This window comes from Dermacentor andersoni, chromosome 7, assembly GCF_023375885.2.
Source record: "Dermacentor andersoni chromosome 7, qqDerAnde1_hic_scaffold, whole genome shotgun sequence".
In the NCBI taxonomy this organism is placed as follows: domain Eukaryota; kingdom Metazoa; phylum Arthropoda; class Arachnida; order Ixodida; family Ixodidae; genus Dermacentor; species Dermacentor andersoni.
Window position 1 is genome coordinate 98,510,299 of NC_092820.1, and position 12,006 is coordinate 98,522,304.

General features: G+C 42.9%; 1 long non-coding RNA gene across 1 annotated transcript in view; it reads left to right on the top strand.

Annotated features, from left to right (window-relative positions):
* The window catches only part of LOC129380100 (uncharacterized), a 65,579-nt gene that overhangs the window by 30,032 nt on the left and 23,541 nt on the right, over positions 1-12,006 (top strand). Inside the window, exons 2-3 of the long non-coding RNA XR_007600197.3 lie at positions 8,779-8,918; positions 8,981-9,042. This is a non-coding gene — a long non-coding RNA (uncharacterized lncRNA). The remainder of the gene's footprint in view (positions 1-8,778; positions 8,919-8,980; positions 9,043-12,006) is intronic.

Genomic DNA, 12,006 nt, shown 5'->3' on the forward strand with positions numbered 1-12,006 from the left:
GCGGCCGGAACGAAGCTTCCCTTCTCCGCCGGCCAAGAGGGGGAGACGCGCTTTCCGATCGCTCAAGGTTGCGCGGACACAGCCTAACTCTAGCGTCTAGGAAAAGCTTAACCAGGTGCGATGGCGGCACGCATAGCGTGGGAAGCTAGCCGCCAGAATAACTATACCAAGGACTGCTGCTGATGAGGGCGAAATACCTTCGTGTAAATATAATAACCCTAATAGGACTACTTTCGAAAAAAAAAAGGAAACGGCCCAGAGGGCTATACTACGAGAGCTATGACTGACAGTTTTCTCTCTCTATATATATATATATATATATATATATATATATATATATTCATCTCATCTATGAGATCGCATGCGCGCGCTGTTTCTTTGTCTCTGCGTGTAGTACAGTGAAGAGAGCCAGTTTAAGGGCGGAGAAGAAGAAAGAAGAGAAAAGCATAAACTGCAGCGCCGTGGTTTTAAAGCGCACCCGTGGTAGAGAAACGGAATGCGATATAAGCGTGCGTAGCCATGATACGCACACGACAAACTGCCTTAATATATTTAGACTTGAGGAAAAGCTTCGTTAACAAACGATAGCACGGCAATCAGCACTCGAATATAATTATAACCCTAATACTAATTGTAAATATTCATCTCATCTATGGGATCTAATGCGCGCGCTGTTGCTTTGTCTCTACGTGTAGTAGTTGAGAGAGCCAGTTTAAGGGCGGAGAAGAAGAAAGAAGAGAAAAGCTAAAACTGCAGCGCCGTGGTTTTAAAGCGCACCCGTGGTAGAGAAACGGAATGCGATATAAGCGTGCGTAGCCATGATACGCACACGACAAACTGCCTTAATATATTTAGACTTGAGGGAAAGCTTCGTTAGCAAACGATAGCACGGCAATCAGCACTCGTATATAATTATAACCCTAATACTAATTGTAAATATTCATCTCATCTATGGGATCTAATGCGCGCGCTGTTGCTTTGTCTCTGCGTGTAGTAGTTGAGAGAGCCAGTTTAAGGGCGGAGAAGAAGAAAGAAGAGAAAAGCAAAAACTGCAGCGCCGTGGTTTTAAAGCGCACCCGTGGTAGAGAAACGGAATGCGATATAAGCGTGCGTAGCCATGATACGCACACGACAAACTGCCTTAATATATTTAGACTTGAGGGAAAGCTTCGTTAGCAAACGATAGCACGGCAATCAGCACTCGAATATAATTATAACCCTAATACTAATTGTAAATATTTATCTCATCTATGGGATCTAATGCGCGCGCTGTTGCTTTGTCTCTGCGTGTAGTAGTTGAGAGAGCCAGTTTAAGGGCGGAGTAGTTGGAAGGCATACTTTCTAGGAAAAATGGCCGCTCAAGGAGAAGAGCCAACTCGAGCGGCTTTAGAGGCTAGGAAAACTGCCTTAAAATATTTAGACTTGAGGGAAAGCTTCGTTAACAAACTATAACACGGCAATCAGCACTCGAATACGACGAGAGAAATTACTGAGACGTGGAAAATTCCCTTGAAAAAAAAAAATCTGGTTTGCTAGGCAAATGCTTGTATGTATTGAACCTCTTAAAAGATGAGGGGTGAAATACGCGCTCACCGAGAGGGCATCTTCGGCACGAGACATCCCCAAGGCACCTTACAGAGATGTGGAGAGCCTCGCGGCCGGAACGAAGCTTCCCTTCTCCGCCGGCCAAGAGGGGGAGACGCGCTTTCCGATCGCTCAAGGTTGCGCGGACAAAGCCTAACTCTAGCGTCTAGGAAAAGCTTAACCAGGTGCGATGGCGGCACGCATAGCGTGGGAAGCTAGCCGCCAGAATAACTATACCAAGGACTGCTGCTGATGAGGGCGAAATACCTTCGTGTAATTATAATAACCCTAATAGGACTACTTTCGAAAAAAAAAGGAAACGGCCCAGAGGGCTATACTACGAGAGCTATGACTGATAGTTTTCTCTCTCTCTCTATATATATATATATATATATATATATATATTCATCTCATCTATGGGATCGCATGCGCGCGCTGTTTCTTTGTCTCTGCGTTTAGTACAGTGAAGAGAGCCAGTTTAAGGGCGGAGAAGAAGAAAGAAGAGAAAAGCAAAAACTGCAGCGCCGTGGTTTTAAAGCGCACCCGTGGTAGAGAAACGGAATGCGATATAAGCGTGCGTAGCCATGATACGCACACGACAAACTGCCTTAATATATTTAGACTTGAGGGAAAGCTTCGTTAACAAACGATAGCACGGCAATCAGCACTCGAATAAAATTATAACCCTAATACTAATTGTAAATGTTCATCTCATCTATGGGATCTAATGCGCGCGCTGTTGCTTTGTCTCTGCGTGTAGTAGTTGAGAGAGCCAGTTTAAGGGCGGAGAAGAAGAAAGAAGAGAAAAGCAAAAACTGCAGCGCCGTGGTTTTAAAGCGCACCCGTGGTAGAGAAACGGAATGCGATATAAGCGTGCGTAGCCATGATACGCACACGACAAACTGCCTTAATATATTTAGACTTGAGGGAAAGCTTCATTAGCAAACGATAGCACGGCAATCAGCACTCGTATATAATTATAACCCTAATACTAATTGTAAATATTCATCTCATCTATGGGATCTAATGCGCGCGCTGTTGCTTTGTCTCTGCGTGTAGTAGTTGAGAGAGCCAGTTTAAGGGCGGAGAAGAAGAAAGAAGAGAAAAGCAAAAACTGCAGCGCCGTGGTTTTAAAGCGCACCCGTGGTAGAGAAACGGAATGCGATATAAGCGTGCGTAGCCATGATACGCACACGACAAACTGCCTTAATATATTTAGACTTGAGGGAAAGCTTCGTTAGCAAACGATAGCACGGCAATCAGCACTCGAATATAATTATAACCCTAATACTAATTGTAAATATTTATCTCATCTATGGGATCTAATGCGCGCGCTGTTGCTTTGTCTCTGCGTGTAGTAGTTGAGAGAGCCAGTTTAAGGGCGGAGTAGTTGGAAGGCATACTTTCTAGGAAAAATGGCCGCTCAAGGAGAAGAGCCAACTCGAGCGGCTTTAGAGGCTAGGAAAACTGCCTTAAAATATTTAGACTTGAGGGAAAGCTTCGTTAACAAACTATAACACGGCAATCAGCACTCGAATACGACGAGAGAAATTACTGAGACGTGGAAAATTCCCTTGAAAAAAAAAAAAATCTGGTTTGCTAGGCAAATGCTTGTATGTATTGAACCTCTTAAAAGATGAGGGGTGAAATATGCGCTCACCGAGAGGGCATCTTCGGCACGAGACATCCCCAAGGCACCTTACAGAGATGTGGAGAGCTTCGCGGCCGGAACGAAGCTTCCCTTCTCCGCCGGCCAAGAGGGGGAGACGCGCTTTCCGATCGCTCAAGGTTGCGCGGACAAAGCCTAACTCTAGCGTCTAGGAAAAGCTTAACCAGGTGCGATGGCGGCACGCATAGCGTGGGAAGCTAGCCGCCAGAATAACTATACCAAGGACTGCTGCTGATGAGGGCGAAATACCTTCGTGTAATTATAATAACCCTAATAGGACTACTTTCGAAAAAAAAAGGAAACGGCCCAGAGGGCTATACTACGAGAGCTATGACTGATAGTTTTCTCTCTCTCTCTCTCTATATATATATATATATATATATTCATCTCATCTATGGGATCGCATGCGCGCGCTGTTTCTTTGTCTCTGCGTGTAGTACAGTGAAGAGAGCCAGTTTAAGGGCGGAGAAGAAGAAAGAAGAGAAAAGCAAAAACTGCAGCGCCGTGGTTTTAAAGCGCACCCGTGGTAGAGAAACGGAATGCGATATAAGCGTGCGTAGCCATGATACGCACACGACAAACTGCCTTAATATATTTAGACTTGAGGGAAAGCTTCGTTAGCAAACGATAGCACGGCAATCAGCACTCGTATATAATTATAACCCTAATACTAATTGTAAGTATTCATCTCATCTATGGGATCTAATGCGCGCGCTGTTGCTTTGTCTCTGCGTGTAGTAGTTGAGAGAGCCAGTTTAAGGGCGGAGAAGAAGAAAGAAGAGAAAAGCAAAAACTGCAGCGCCGTGGTTTTAAAGCGCACCCGTGGTAGAGAAACGGAATGCGATATAAGCGTGCGTAGCCATGATACGCACACGACAAACTGCCTTAATATATTTAGACTTGAGGGAAAGCTTCGTTAGCAAACGATAGCACGGCAATCAGCACTCGAATATAATTATAACCCTAATACTAATTGTAAATATTTATCTCATCTATGGGATCTAATGCGCGCGCTGTTGCTTTGTCTCTGCGTGTAGTAGTTGAGAGAGCCAGTTTAAGGGCGGAGAAGAAGAAAGAAGAGAAAAGCAAAAACTGCAGCGCCGTGGTTTTAAAGCGCACCCGTGGTAGAGAAACGGAATGCGATATAAGCGTGCGTAGCCATGATACGCACACGACAAACTGCCTTAATATATTTATACTTGAGGGAAAGCTTCGTTAGCAAACGATAGCACGGCAATCAGCACTCGAATATAATTATAACCCTAATACTAATTGTAAATATTTATCTCATCTATGGGATCTAATGCGCGCGCTGTTGCTTTGTCTCTGCGTGTAGTAGTTGAGAGAGCCAGTTTAAGGGCGGAGTAGTTGGAAGGCATACTTTCTAGGAAAAATGGCCGCTCAAGGAGAAGAGCCAACTCGAGCGGCTTTAGAGGCTAGGAAAACTGCCTTAAAATATTTAGACTTGAGGGAAAGCTTCGTTAACAAACTATAACACGGCAATCAGCACTCGAATACGACGAGAGAAATTACTGAGACGTGGAAAATTCCCTTGAAAAAAAAAAAAATCTGGTTTGCTAGGCAAATGCTTGTATGTATTGAACCTCTTAAAAGATGAGGGGTGAAATATGCGCTCACCGAGAGGGCATCTTCGGCACGAGACATCCCCAAGGCACCTTACAGAGATGTGGAGAGCTTCGCGGCCGGAACGAAGCTTCCCTTCTCCGCCGGCCAAGAGGGGGAGACGCGCTTTCCGATCGCTCAAGGTTGCGCGGACAAAGCCTAACTCTAGCGTCTAGGAAAAGCTTAACCAGGTGCGATGGCGGCACGCATAGCGTGGGAAGCTAGCCGCCAGAATAACTATACCAAGGACTGCTGCTGATGAGGGCGAAATACCTTCGTGTAATTATAATAACCCTAATAGGACTACTTTCGAAAAAAAAAGGAAACGGCCCAGAGGGCTATACTACGAGAGCTATGACTGATAGTTTTCTCTCTCTCTCTCTCTATATATATATATATATATATATTCATCTCATCTATGGGATCGCATGCGCGCGCTGTTTCTTTGTCTCTGCGTGTAGTACAGTGAAGAGAGCCAGTTTAAGGGCGGAGAAGAAGAAAGAAGAGAAAAGCAAAAACTGCAGCGCCGTGGTTTTAAAGCGCACCCGTGGTAGAGAAACGGAATGCGATATAAGCGTGCGTAGCCATGATACGCACACGACAAACTGCCTTAATATATTTAGACTTGAGGGAAAGCTTCGTTAGCAAACGATAGCACGGCAATCAGCACTCGTATATAATTATAACCCTAATACTAATTGTAAGTATTCATCTCATCTATGGGATCTAATGCGCGCGCTGTTGCTTTGTCTCTGCGTGTAGTAGTTGAGAGAGCCAGTTTAAGGGCGGAGAAGAAGAAAGAAGAGAAAAGCAAAAACTGCAGCGCCGTGGTTTTAAAGCGCACCCGTGGTAGAGAAACGGAATGCGATATAAGCGTGCGTAGCCATGATACGCACACGACAAACTGCCTTAATATATTTAGACTTGAGGGAAAGCTTCGTTAGCAAACGATAGCACGGCAATCAGCACTCGAATATAATTATAACCCTAATACTAATTGTAAATATTTATCTCATCTATGGGATCTAATGCGCGCGCTGTTGCTTTGTCTCTGCGTGTAGTAGTTGAGAGAGCCAGTTTAAGGGCGGAGTAGTTGGAATGCATACTTTCTAGGAAAAATGGCCGCTCAAGGAGAAGAGCCAACTCGAGCGGCTTTAGAGGCTAGGAAAACTGCCTTAAAATATTTAGACTTGAGGGAAAGCTTCGTTAACAAACTATAACACGGCAATCAGCACTCGAATACGACGAGAGAAATTACTGAGACGTGGAAAATTCCCTTGAAAAAAAAAAAAAATCTGGTTTGCTAGGCAAATGCTTGTATGTATTGAACCTCTTAAAAGATGAGGGGTGAAATATGCGCTCACCGAGAGGGCATCTTCGGCACGAGACATCCCCAAGGCACCTTACAGAGATGTGGAGAGCTTCGCGGCCGGAACGAAGCTTCCCTTCTCCGCCGGCCAAGAGGGGGAAACGCGCTTTCCGATCGCTCAAGGTTGCGCGGACAAAGCCTAACTCTAGCGTCTAGGAAAAGCTTAACCAGGTGCGATGGCGGCACGCATAGCGTGGGAAGCTAGCCGCCAGAATAACTATACCAAGGACTGCTGCTGATGAGGGCGAAATACCTTCGTGTAATTATAATAACCCTAATAGGACTACTTTCGAAAAAAAAAAGGAAACGGCCCAGAGGGCTATACTACGAGAGCTATGACTGATAGTTTTCTCTCTCTCTCTCTCTATATATATATATATATATATATATATTCATCTCATCTATGGGATCGCATGCGCGCGCTGTTTCTTTGTCTCTGCGTGTAGTACAGTGAAGAGAGCCAGTTTAAGGGCGGAGAAGAAGAAAGAAGAGAAAAGCAAAAACTGCAGCGCCGTGGTTTTAAAGCGCACCCGTGGTAGAGAAACGGAATGCGATATAAGCGTGCGTAGCCATGATACGCACACGACAAACTGCCTTAATATATTTAGACTTGAGGGAAAGCTTCGTTAGCAAACGATAGCACGGCAATCAGCACTCGTATATAATTATAACCCTAATACTAATTGTAAGTATTCATCTCATCTATGGGATCTAATGCGCGCGCTGTTGCTTTGTCTCTGCGTGTAGTAGTTGAGAGAGCCAGTTTAAGGGCGGAGAAGAAGAAAGAAGAGAAAAGCAAAAACTGCAGCGCCGTGGTTTTAAAGCGCACCCGTGGTAGTGAAACGGAATGCGATATAAGCGTGCGTAGCCATGATACGCACACGACAAACTGCCTTAATATATTTAGACTTGAGGGAAAGCTTCGTTAGCAAACGATAGCACGGCAATCAGCACTCGAATATAATTATAACCCTAATACTAATTGTAAATATTTATCTCATCTATGGGATCTAATGCGCGCGCTGTTGCTTTGTCTCTGCGTGTAGTAGTTGAGAGAGCCAGTTTAAGGGCGGAGAAGAAGAAAGAAGAGAAAAGCAAAAACTGCAGCGCCGTGGTTTTAAAGCGCACCCGTGGTAGAGAAACGGAATGCGATATAAGCGTGCGTAGCCATGATACGCACACGACAAACTGCCTTAATATATTTATACTTGAGGGAAAGCTTCGTTAGCAAACGATAGCACGGCAATCAGCACTCGAATATAATTATAACCCTAATACTAATTGTAAATATTTATCTCATCTATGGGATCTAATGCGCGCGCTGTTGCTTTGTCTCTGCGTGTAGTAGTTGAGAGAGCCAGTTTAAGGGCGGAGTAGTTGGAAGGCATACTTTCTAGGAAAAATGGCCGCTCAAGGAGAAGAGCCAACTCGAGCGGCTTTAGAGGCTAGGAAAACTGCCTTAAAATATTTAGACTTGAGGGAAAGCTTCGTTAACAAACTATAACACGGCAATCAGCACTCGAATACGACGAGATGATGTGGTCGACTACAAAGATTAGGCGGTGATGTGGTCGACTACAAAGATTAGGCGGCTTCCCACGCATCCCACGCCTTGGCTAGCGTACTGCCTCTGAAACCCCAGTTCTTCTCCGACGAAAGCTTTAATTTCCGTCATGAAATCGCCTAAAAGTTTATTGAAATTTGCTATACCTCCCCTGTTTTCCTGAACCTGGGTCTGCACTTGCTGCATGACTTCGCTGCATTGCCACGGGGTATCGGATGTGTCTTCGCCCATCCCTTTGCTCGGTTCTGTTTTCTCCTCAGGGTAGGACGCTTTTGCGCTTCTTTCTTAGCCTTGTTGGGGTTGCCTACCAATACCAAGTTTTGAAATGTTTTAATGGCATTTTCGAATTTTTCCTCCATTGATGAGATTGCCAATTAATACTCTTTGCGTTCCGCGACTATTTGATGTCGAAGCTATTTAATTTCTTTTGTTAATCTTTTATTCTCTTTTATAATTTTCTTATACTGATGGTTATCAGTTATTGGAGCAATGGGAGACACTACCCTCACCCAGCTCACCTTGTTGGTTGTCCCGCCGGCGGCTGCTGCTTCTTCCTCTGCTTTCCCGGCCTGGGGGGAGCTCTTCTCTCCACTGCTACAAGATGCGTTCTTCAGGCTGGGCTTCGCGGGGTTCTCCTCGGGTCTATTGGCTTTTGTTGGTTGTTGCCGGCTCCTTGATCTTGATCGCAATTTTGACGGCTATCTGGATCCATGCCGGCTCTGTGGCGGCTCTTCCTCTCGTTCCGAGCTAAGCCCAAAAACAAGTCCCAGTAGCTGACATTACTACAGCTGCTATTCTGTACAAAACAACCGAATAAATGTTACCGCTATGAATATTGCTTTCGATTACTATTCTTCAAAGTACAGCGAAAATTGCTGCTCTTGATATTGTGCTAGCTATTAATTGTACGTTGGGAAACCTACAATGGAATATTATTGAGCTTTCAAGAATGTTCTCATACTTTTTCAGTTTTTATGGACAAAATTACCCGTATGGACGTATCTTACCACAGAGAATGGAGGATGTATGTGTCAAGTAGACGTAATGAAATCTATGAGCGAAAAACAAATTGATTTCACCCACAACTTTCTTGACAAGCATCAACACAGGTACTGTGACATTACACAACAGTTTAAATCGCACAACTGACATGTATATGTATATTTTACAGGAGACACCAGACATTGGTTGGAGTTTTTGATAAAAAGAATGTCATATATACACATGTTTACGGTAAGGAAATATAATATTTCTTTTTTATCAAGAACACAGCGAAGCTATGCTATGTTTGCACTGTATATGCAGTATATGCAGATTAGGCTACTTTAAACAAATATATTCTCGAGGAAAATAAACACCGCTTCCATTAATTTTAGTTTCAGATTGTTTTCCGCTTTCTTAGTTCTTTCGTAAGAGGCTTCGGCTTCTAATTTTCTTACTCACAACATATGTGAATTCAACTGTGTGAAACATAATATTTTTCTGTTCAAAATGCGCGAGCCAGCATGCCATGCCACGTGGCTATTTTGCTTCGGCAAGACATAATTAGGCATAAAAATGTGATTTGTTCACTGATGTTTAGCAACCTATCGCACATCGAGGCATCCAACACACAACAGAATGATGTTATCATTCTGTCATACGATTATGCATATGTAAAACAGGTTTCTACAATTTCTCATACAAAAAAGTGCTACAGTCGTCATGCTTGTTTTCTGTACACAGCCCAACTTTATCTGAGCATTTGTTGTCGCAATAGCCATTTGTGAATAATGGAAAGATAATCAAGAACAGTAGACCCACCTTTTTCGCATACCAGTAAGATAAACTTCCTGGTCAATTTCCTGCATAGCTCTCATTGGGCTACTGTGCCTATAAATGTCCAGCAAATTATGTTGAAATTTTGTTTTGCCCTAGTTCAGATGTGGTTTTGTTTCGCAGTACAGCATGTAAGACCACTAGAGTTTCATTCAGATCTATAACATTGCAAACAAGGTATCAATACGAAATTCCTCGCGACCATATTGCACATGTTTCTTAAAATTTATAAGGCATTTCTTTTCTTCTACAGTCATCTAAGCATAAATGGCAGAGTTCCAAGACAATAACAACAAATAGTGCTAAGCGTTTTTGTTCAGAAACAGTAAATGCAGTAGAAGCATGTCTCAATCGGTGGGTGATCATCAGTAGAGGTTGGGCAAGGACGGAGTGATGCACCAAGGCATTATTCAACTGGTAGCTTCGTAACATGGAGAAGTCTTTTCTAAAATCAACGTAAGCCGGCTGCATTCAATGCATCAGGGCAAGCTGTTCAGAACAATTCTCTTATGATGGTTTTCATTACCTACCTCTATTACGCTGGATGTTCATTACGCACTTTCTTTAAAAGAGCCTTTAACAGAACCTGTATGCTCAGTTTCATGCAAGTGATTTGAAGCATAAGACAGGTGTTAGAGCTATGTTACCAGCTTGATCATTCGCTGTAGGTTGTCCGTCATGAGAATTTCGGTGTCTGCATAATTAGGAGATAAAAGCATTTCAGCTTTTTTTAGACCATGTGATTCTGACACAGCATGCTTACTTCGCTCATTAAGACTACTCGTGAATTTGCCAAGAGGAGACCCCCCCTCCCAAACACTTTTACAATAATTACGAAACCACTGAAGTGAAGAGTGCTGACCAATATTAGTACTTGCGCAACTTAGTTGTAGTAAGCGCAAGAAGATTCTAACATCACAATATCCATGTATGGTAGCCGTGCAATTATCATTGACGAGGAGGGTGCAAGTGTGCAGCAATGACTGTCTGCACAATGACTGTTTATGCAAATAATAAAATATGCCGAATTGTTTTCTAGAGAAAGGCTAATCAGGAGACTACCCTAAAAGCTATGGGAAGTATAGAAAAAACAAAATAGCAGTGCAAAAATGTGCCTCAATTTTTTTGAGATCCTGCTTTTTGAGATCCAAATTGATTTAATTTATGTGGAGCAGAAGCGACGCATAGTAAAATCATTGCAGCTGGTCAATGTGACATATATTGGAGCGAAATATTGGACACACATACGGTGAACACACCGCACAACTGTGTGGACACACCGACGCGCTCTGAAAACTATTTCTCCGTGTACTTCCTGTCCTCTTGCGATAGTGGAGCGTCACCTGACACTGCAAGAGTCAAATCTAAAAAATGGGCAAAATGCCGCGCGATTACAATTACAGAACACTTAAAAGCGAAACCAAAGTTGAGATTAAGAAGCAACAAAAAAAAATCTGCCCTTCTAGGCAAAAGTTGAAAAGTGAAGCGAACCTATGTCGTCACATTGGTAACTTGAACTTTTTGTAATTCAAAATGCAAACGGTGACTGCTGCGTAATTGATTTTTTTACTGCTGGCCTGGTTATGATCATTCAAAGGTGGTGATTTATTTATTTATTAACAATTTAATTAATTAATTAATATATTTATTTATTTATTTATTTATTTATTTATTTATTTATTTATTTATTTATTTATTTATTTACTTATTTATTTATAGAAACTGCAGCAACAATGAGGCTATTGCCGGAGTGGGATGAAAAAAAAACTGTTTAAAGGAATCAGCGCGGGTAAAAAAGGTTGAGATATTTAGAGCATGGTGACTCCTCACACATGAGTGTTTGGAAAAAGTCAAATAGTTATCGAGAGGGGAGAGGCGAAGAGAATTGATTAAGTGTGATGCAATTTTATGCACTCGAGTTTGCGACGCTCTGCAAGAGGAGTGAGACCACGTAGGGGAAGAGAGCTAGATGGCAGAAATTCCTTGTCATATCTCCTACAAACAAGACACACTGCCTTTTTTGCACTGATTTTAGTTTGTTGACGTCAAAGTGTTTGTATGGGCTCCATACAACGCCGCCATAGTCAAGGATTAGGCGAATGAGAGTTCTTTATGTTAGAAGTTTAGTTCCTTCAGAAGCAAGACGCCTCGTACGGTGTAAGTTACCTAGTTTTTTAAGGGCCTTCTTACAGGCGGCATCAATGTGTTTCGACCATGACAAATCGTGTGTTAGTAGGATACCTCAGTATTTTAATTGTAAGACCCTATGATAAGTAATATTGTTAAAGGCATACGCAAAAAAAGGTAGGGAAAGAAGTCTGAACAAGGTGGTGTCCTCGTGGTTGTAAATTCACACAAGCGCCGCGTCCTTTCATATAA